At 39.0% G+C, this 8647-nt stretch overlaps 2 long non-coding RNA genes across 2 annotated transcripts; one reads left to right on the top strand and one right to left on the bottom strand.

Annotated features, from left to right (window-relative positions):
• On the top strand, positions 1-1934 carry LOC104742120 (uncharacterized). The gene is made up of 3 exons (XR_760449.3): positions 1-457; positions 993-1308; positions 1411-1934. It is a non-coding gene; the product is annotated as an uncharacterized LOC104742120 (long non-coding RNA).
• Positions 934-2240, bottom strand: LOC147928566 (uncharacterized). The gene is made up of 2 exons (XR_015580494.1): positions 2038-2240; positions 934-1754 (listed from the first exon to the last, which is right to left on the bottom strand). It is a non-coding gene; the product is annotated as an uncharacterized LOC147928566 (long non-coding RNA).
• Positions 2241-8647: the final 6407 nt, after the last annotated feature.

Here is an 8647-nt window from a genome sequence, read left to right as displayed (position 1 = left end):
GAGAAAGAAAGAAAGTGGAAGAAAAAACATAAAAAAAAAAAAAAAATTAATATTCTCCTTCCCACTCTTCCTCTCTCCTCTTTCTTCCCCAGAACCATCGAACAGGGCATTTCAGTAATGTTTTCTTATCTCTTCTGTCTTACTCCCGTTTCTATCTCTACTAATCTTTATCTCACACTCCCTATTTTCTAAATTATAAAATGTACTATAATTCTAACAAACCCTCTATTTTTTTGCCTAAGTGTTTCTCTTTGTCTTCTTCTATTTTATTTCCCTGAGTGTAATTCTCTCCTCTTCCTGTAACCTAATTAAGCTCTCTAGCTCGTCTAAATCCAACACCACCGCTACTTCTTCTCTCCTCTTCCTCCGGCTTTGTCCATCGTCCTCTCCACACCACCGCTGCTTCTCTCCTCTTCCTCTGGCCTCGTCCTATGTTCTCTCGCCTCCGTCGTCTCAGGTAAATCTCCCCTGCATCACCAATCTTCCATTTCTAGAACCGTCGCTGCTCTTAATTTTTCTTGGGTTCAAAATCATTTGCTTTTTAAGCCTCAGGTTTGATGTATAGTCTCAAAAAAATTTGGGGTTTTCATTTATGGTTGTTTCTCGATGGTGATTTTGAATTTTCAAACCAGTAATCCTGTGTGATTTAATATTTTCCTATGATTACGTTATCCTTCATAAGATATATATTAATTTGGATTTGGTGAGCCTGCATTCCTTGTCTTGTCTATCCTGGGATAATTAATCATTTGCTGATTAATTTGGGGATTTGGATTATACAAAGTTTAGACTACTTTGTCTATGTATATTTGGCTCATTCATATATTTTAATCACAAAGCCAAATAAGTTGTTCCACACTTGTGATGGAGAAGATATATATTAATGTACGGATCCTAGTATTACGTATGTTGTTGATTCATTTGGAGTTCGCATTGGCTTCAATTAGTTATAATTTATCTTGATTTGAGTAAGATCATATTAACTGCTACAGATGACATCAAAAACAAAGCGACTACAGACAGCCAACTACCATGCCAGTGTGACACAAGATTCATCTCACACACAGCCCAGTTTCAGGCCAACTACCATGCCGCCGGGAGCTACCATGCCACCAGGAACTACTGGTGTATCTTCTAATGGTCCTACCATGCCACCAGGAGCTACTGGCTTGTCTTCTAATGGTGCTAACATGCCACCAGGAGCTACTGATGGAGCTACCTGTATCCTAACTTGAAGCTGCTAATGGAGATGCTGATGGATCTCCACTTCCTTCTCACACTCATCTCATCAACCAAACATTTCTAGAGGTCAGTTCAATTGCTTTAATCTTTTGGAATTTGGGTTTCTTTGCAGCTCAATAGTTCATACCATATATTTTTCAAACACTGAAACTTAATTATGTTGTCCAGATAAATAAACCCAAAAAAGGTCGTATTTATGGACTGGGCAGCGCTCAAGATAAGGATGTCAGCCCAAACGAGACTTCACATCTTGCCCGCAATCTTGACATGGATATGCGGTTGTCTAGCTTAGAGACTAATGTAGAAGCAGTTAAAGCAGATATGGCAATGCTGAAAGAGGATGTGATGATGCTCAAGGATGACATGAAGGTGGTAAAGGAATGTGCAGCATCAATGAAAGCTTCAACACATGTGATTCTAAGGGGTATTGGCATTGATCCCATAACTCACAAATGGATCACACCCTCACGTTCTCGTCCCATGGTTAGTGAATCAGCCCCTGCCTCCCTACTCTACAACCTCATAACAATAATAATGAGGAATGATATGATTATGGGTTGGTCTTTTGGATTAAAATCATGTATCTATGTTTATTGTAAACCAAAAATATTTGGATTATATTAATGTTCAGTCCTTATTATATTTTTGTAAACCAAAAAAGCTTTCTAATTTTTATGTTGTTTTCATACAAAGCTATAATTTTTGACAATTTTGATCTGCTCATTATGAAAAAAAAACTGTTCATTTAACAAATTTTCTACGGAATTTCCACAGCACAAATTGTGGCTTACGTACCAGTACCCACGAAAAAGCTACCATTAAATTCATGGCTCCTTATCAAATTACCCACAGACCAACCGCAAAATACGTTGTGGCTAAGTGAACAACGGAAACCCACGGTTATTGTTGTGGCTACAGGAACCAAAAAAAACCACGACAACTCCCATCACTACTTACCCACGAACAAGGTTGTGGCTAGTCTGTGGTTAAATAGCCACGAATGTGCTCGTCATAAATCGTCGCTAATGTAGCCACGAAAAGCCACAGATTCTCACAGCCACGACGCTATAGCCACAAATTTTATCTATAGCAATTTGTGGCTAATAAGTCTTATAGCTACGGATTATAGGTTACAACCACGAAATTTTCCGTGGCTATACGACTTTTTCTTAGTAGTGAATTATGCCGATTGAAGAACGAGTAGTGGGTTGTGCATTAAAAAAGAGAGCATTGAACGTCATAAATTTTCGTTATACACTAAGCCGTTATTATGGGGATGGAAGACAGGGCAGGCTATGAGAGGGTGTGGAGGAGTGGCGAACATTAATTTGAATTCTATGCATTGAAATTTTAGTAGGTGAAACGCGATGAACAAAGAATGAAGGAGGAGAGGGACGCTTGAAGTCGCATATAGGAAGACGGCACCGTGGAGATTTGTGGGAAAGAATTTATTTTTAGGGCAACTAAAACATTTGAATATAAAGGTTAATAATAAATTGGCCTTTAAAGTGATGTTGTCCAAAAGATTAGAAAATGTTTAGTGGGTAAATATTAAAAATTTGGCCTAAATAGAATGTTGGAATAGCTGAGGTGGCAGCATAAAAAGTGAGAAAAGAGAATTATATATATATATATTTAAAATATGCTAATGGATGAAGAATTTTCCCTATAACCACAACAAGAGATGATATACCTCATCTTGCAGACTAGCAGAAAATAACTGGATGATTGTCAATGATAAACCTAGGGATAATTAGCACTAAAACACAACCCTACATAGGCAAGCATGGTTCAAAGTCTATGTACGATAATTGAAGAAACATAACGCATCATAGTCTATATATAAATTTTGAATTTTAATATTTTCCACTTTATTTTTTTAATGTTCTATATGTACTCAAAGAGCTACATAGAGCAAATCTCATTTGAAAAAAACAAGTTTTAAGTTCTGTTCAGACAATCTCGTTTTGACTTATCTATATAGAGATTGTTTTGCAATTTTTTCAACCATTCCGATGAATTAAAAAAAAATAGATTTCTCCTATTGATGTTGTCAATATGAATATCAATAAATAATTTAAGTTGTGTCTAAGTTGGTTTTCAAAACAGAAGCCAGTCACAATCTCAGTCATGAACTACACTGAATTGGACTACTGTTAGGGATATGTTTCACTTCCCCCAAAAAAGTCCAGCTCAAGACAATAAACATGCCCATCAAGAGAAGTCCACGAGCTGAGCATGTTACCGAGATTGGCGAAGGGAAGTTTCGGTATTAACCCAGCCGAACTGACACATTCCCCTGTAAATACAAAATATCCACCACCAAGAAAGCATCAAAAAGCATTTTCCAAAATAACAAATACACAGAATATGTCTAAGTAGTCCCAACATACAACTCATTAGTAACATCCGCGAACCAAACAGGGAGATTTGGGGATGGGTGTCGATCGACACCAGCTTTTCTGGCTCGGCTAGATTGATTTAAATTATCGATTTTGGGTTGGTTTGGTTTGGTTCAATCGAAGCCCGAACCGATATATTTAAAGGGGTGGTCGACTCAGTTTTGGGAATAAGCTTTTTGTCGCCGTTTACAGAAGCAAAAGAGAGAAAAGTGAGATTTTGTGAGTTAAGAGGGTTTTGGCTTGTTCTTAGTGGCTTTTGGTGAGATCTGTTGTTGTGGAAATGAGTGCTGTTGTTGGGAATGAAGGAGAAGCTTCTTAAGGTGTTGATTCCATCGTTTTTGAGCCAAATCTTCCTGCAAAAGAGGTGAGTGATTGACCATGGCCGATCTAAGTCTGAGATCTCTTTTGTTCTAGTGGTTCTATGCTGTTTGTAGTGTTTTCTTGTTTGGGTTGGTTGTGCTATGGTTTCTATAGGTTCCTGAAGCTTTTGGGAGAGTTTGGGACGAATTGGAGACGATTAGAATCAGAGATTCGATGATCGACTTCGAGCAGAACGTGTCTGCGGAGTCGGTGTCGATCGACACCAAGTTTGAGTTAGTGTCGGTCGATGATAACAGGATTTTCACCCAGGGTATCAATTCCCTATGCAGTTGTAGTACAAAGGGTTATCAATCCAAATGGTTGTGATGTTAGCAGATAAGATATGATCATGATAATGCAAGTCAAGCCAAGCAATAATGTGGGTTTTTGACTATCAACCTAAGGTAAAAAAAGGAAATAAAAACAAGAACCACACGACCTAAGTACACGATGCAAGCAATCGAGTGGGTGGTCGGGTAACAGAAGAATCAAGAACACAAAGATGAACAACTCGAGGGCGTACACGAGGCTGGTTATCGAGTACCAGCTCGAGTAATAGGTCGAGTTATGGATAAAAGCTTAAACAATCAAATACGAAAGCTCCTAAGGATGGGGTAATCGGTTCATAAATATTCTTAATCGATTTCATTTTACAAGCGTCAAGCAATCTATTCCCTAGACAATGAATTTCTAACCCTTGCTAATCCACTTTCGTGGTAGAAACATTCAGACTTAACTACTTCCTTACCAAACTCTCGTTGGAAACACATAATCAATTAGGCATTAAAATCCAATTTACTATTGTCAATAAACTCCTTACTCATCTAATCTCTTAGGCTAAGTGAGTAAATCTCTAGCATAAGTTGATTCAGGAATTTCAGCAAACATCTCTCGATGGCAAAATACCCTAGATCTGGCCTAAACCTCTCGGTCTGAAACTAGCATTAAGAACACTTATCTAGAAGGGAATTTTAAGCAAGAACAATCAATCCTAAAACACTCTAATCGATTAAGAACACATACTCACCTATCCTATCCTTAGAAACCTTGATTCACTACTCAGATCTCATGATAAACAACATAAAAAGACAAGCAAATGAGAATTGCATTGAATTGAAAAAACAAACTAAAAAGGTAGCAGAATACAGAATCGAAATTGAAAGAGTAGTTGAAAAGAAGTAAAAAATCAAATCCTAACAAAGTATAAAAGTGTAAATCGCTCTCTCTCTCTCTCTCTCTCTTAGTAGATCTCGCTCTCTGGGTCGTGAGTGTCTGCGACCCTTAGGGTGAGAAGAAGGAAGGGGGTTTAAATATGGAAACCCTTTTGATCTAGCCACTCAGTTCTGCTCGAGGCTATGCACGAGGTACGAGTCGTGTGGATGCTCGGGTAAGTTTTTGGGTTGTTCTTCCTGCGCTCGAATCCTCTTTGGTCGGATCAAGGTTGGGACTGTTCTTCTTGCATGATCGCTCCACCGGGTTCATTTTTGGGTTTTACCTCCTTCTTGCCCCTTTTTGGGTTCCAAAGCACCTGTTTTCATCCAAAATGCACAAATGCAATAATGTAGCATCCTAAACGGCCTAAATGCAAATTCCTAAGGTTAATGACCTAAAAATGATAAGGTTAGGGTATTTATAATGCAAAAGATGGATGAAAAAGGGTGTCTAAAACACGTAAATTAGAGAGTTATCAACACCCCCAAACTTATCTTTTGTTAGTCCTCTAGGAAGGAAGTCAGAGGATGAGGTTTGAAAGTGGGAACTCATACCCTCAAAGTACTAAGCGAAGGATTCAAGCTATAGTCCTTAAAGATAGTTTAATGGTGCTAGGATCAATCAACATACTTACAAATATTTTTTCTATGCTTATCACCATGCATCGATCTAGTTCATCTTCTAACTAAACAGTAAAGACTTGCAATCCCAAAGAACATCTCTTTCAAGTTCATTAAAGTGTTTGGCGAATTCTTGCAGATGGAAAGTGAATCAAGCTCACTCGGTTTTAAGGGTAAGGCTTTTTGGTAGGTAGGTTCCAAATAATATCTTTAGGTGGCTTACTCTCAAAAGAAGGAATGCTAGACAGTTGTGAAAACTATCTAAGATTGAGAACAATTCAGGCATACAAAGCTTAGCACTTGATGATCTACGTTTTTCTCATTCACTTTCTTTTTATCTAACACCCTAAAACAAAACCGCCTACAACCTTGATTTTTAACTCCCCTAAGGTTTTAACTTTGAACAGCTAGCTCTCAACTCTCTCTTTTTTTTTTCTTTCTTTGCTATACTCCTATTTTTTTGTTTTTTTAGGAGAATGTAGCAAGACTTTCTTTTTTTAACTTAGAGACTTAGAGCTAAATAAACTGAACCTTAGAGACTCTATTCTTTTATTTCTCTTTTGATCGTCAACCTAACCTCAAATAAACATGCTAAGCACCTATCTTTCAAAACCGATCCTATTAGCTAGTTCAAGTGGTTCTAAACTTAGCTAAAACAAGAGCCAGTTCTTTGTCGTTCTCAATACTCTCAATGTTTCACAACCTATAGCACTATCAAAGCTGAAAAGGCCTCACTCAACAATTCAAGGGTAGGGGAAAAGTTTTGGGTTCAAGGGTAGGGGAAAACAATTTCGGGTTAAGCAAAAAGATTGGTAAAAATGGAGTGCTTACCCGAAATTTAAAGTCACCATGAGCAAGCATTCAAGTTCCATAAGCAAGATAATTTAAGTTCAGGTTAAATCCAATAATATAGAGATTAGACAATGTTCAAGCAAGTTTCACACAAGTGGAAGAAGCTTTCAAAAGACACAAGGTTTTAAGCGAAGATTCTTCATTTTTTTTTCCAGGGATTGATCAAGCAACAATGAACTGTGATTAAGGGCTATAACTTCAATCCTAAGGTTGGACTTTAAACAAGGTGGTTTTAATCATTTTCTCCTAAAATGCATATGCAAAAATCCTATATGAAGCAGTCTAGACTCAATTATAATATGTAAGTGCAACTACATGAACACTCTTTTCTGTTCTTTATTTTAATTTTTCAAAAAAAGTTTGGGTTTTTTTTTATTGCAAATAGATGCAGACTCAAATGAATAAAACTAAATGAGAAAATAAGAAACTAAAAACTAATGTTAAGTACATTCTAGGACCCTCCCCCAAACTTAAATTACACAGTCTCTGTGTAAATAAAAGTTGGAAGAAGATACCAAGAATCACAAAATGAAAGAAAATAAATGCAATGTTATTTACAAATGTTTGGATGAATGTGGTACCTCATGGGTTGGTGAAGAAGGAGGTTGTGGCAGCCTCCATGCTAGCCAAAGTGTACCTAGGGTCGTCGACGGCTTTAGCAGGTGTCGGGGTTAGCTCATCGGAGAGCTCGGTAATATGCATGGATGACTTGCTCGGACCATCATCCGAGGAGTTAATTGGGTAAGGCATCGCGTAGCTGACCGAGTAGGGCATTGGTTAGTACGATGGATATGGTGGGAAAGGCCTAGAATGATCACCCGTGTAGCTGCTTGTAGGATGCATCTGATAAGGCATTGGGCACGAAGGTGCATATGAGTACAACCTATCATCCTCAGACAGAAGGTCAGTCGCAGAGGACGATCCAGACTTTGGAGGATTTGATGAGGATGTGTGTGTTAGATTGGGGTGGTCACTGGGCAGATCATTTGACCTTGGTTGAGTTTGCTTCCAACAACAGTTACCAGGCTAGTATTGGGATGGCTCCTTATGAGGCGTTGTCGAGAGGCCATGTCGTACACCACTATGCTGGACTCAGGTGGGGGAGAGGAGCATATTTGGTGCAGACTTTGTTTAGGAGACCTTAAAGAAGATCCAGGTTATGAAGCTGAACATGAAGGAGGCTCGTGATTGGCAGAGGAGTTATGCTGATAAGAGGAGGAAGGATCTTGAGTTTCAGGTGGGTGACAGAGTGTACATCAAGATGGCTATGTTGTGAGGTCCAAACAGGTCATTGACAGAGACTAAGTTTAGTCCAAGGTACATGGGTCCGTTCAGAGTGGTTGAGCGGGTGGGACCAGAGGCATACAGGCTGGAGTTGCCTGAGGTGATGTGTGCGTTCCACAAGGTGTTTCATGTATTGATGCTGAGGAAGTGTCATCATGAGGGTGATCGGTTGTTGGCTAAGATTCCTGAGGATCTTCAGCTCAACATGACCTTCGAGGCGAGACCGTTGAGGGTACTCGAGACGAGAGTCAAGGAACTTCAGAAGAAGAAGATTCCTTTGATGAGAGTCCTTTGGGACTGTGATGGTGTAGAGGAGCAGACTTGGGAGCCAGAGGCGAGGATGAAGGTAAGGTTTAAGAAGTGGTTTGAGAAGCAGGCCGCGACTTGAGCTTGTCTAGCTTGGTCCCGGCTATAGTTTGTGGCTGGAGCGGGAATGGAGTATTCCAACCCATCTCTCTTGATACTTGGTCGCTTAGGGGGGGTTGGTTGTGGTACTAAGTACCAAGATAAGGTGGTGTTTGAGATATGAGTTTCCGTGAAGGCGCACTGCTTAAAGTGGAAAGTTTCTAAAAATAGAAATTTCTAAAAATGGAAGTTTCCAAAAATGGAAAGTGTTGAGGTAGATCCAGTTGAGAGATACTAGATGGCATCAGACTTGTTTGCTCAAGGCCGTGT

The sequence above is a fragment of the Camelina sativa genome, chromosome 14, assembly GCF_030686135.1.
Source record: "Camelina sativa cultivar CO46 ecotype springtype chromosome 14, ASM3068613v1".
Classification (NCBI taxonomy): domain Eukaryota; kingdom Viridiplantae; phylum Streptophyta; class Magnoliopsida; order Brassicales; family Brassicaceae; genus Camelina; species Camelina sativa.
Note: the sequence above shows the minus strand (reverse complement) of the source record. Positions and strands in the feature narration are given on the sequence as shown.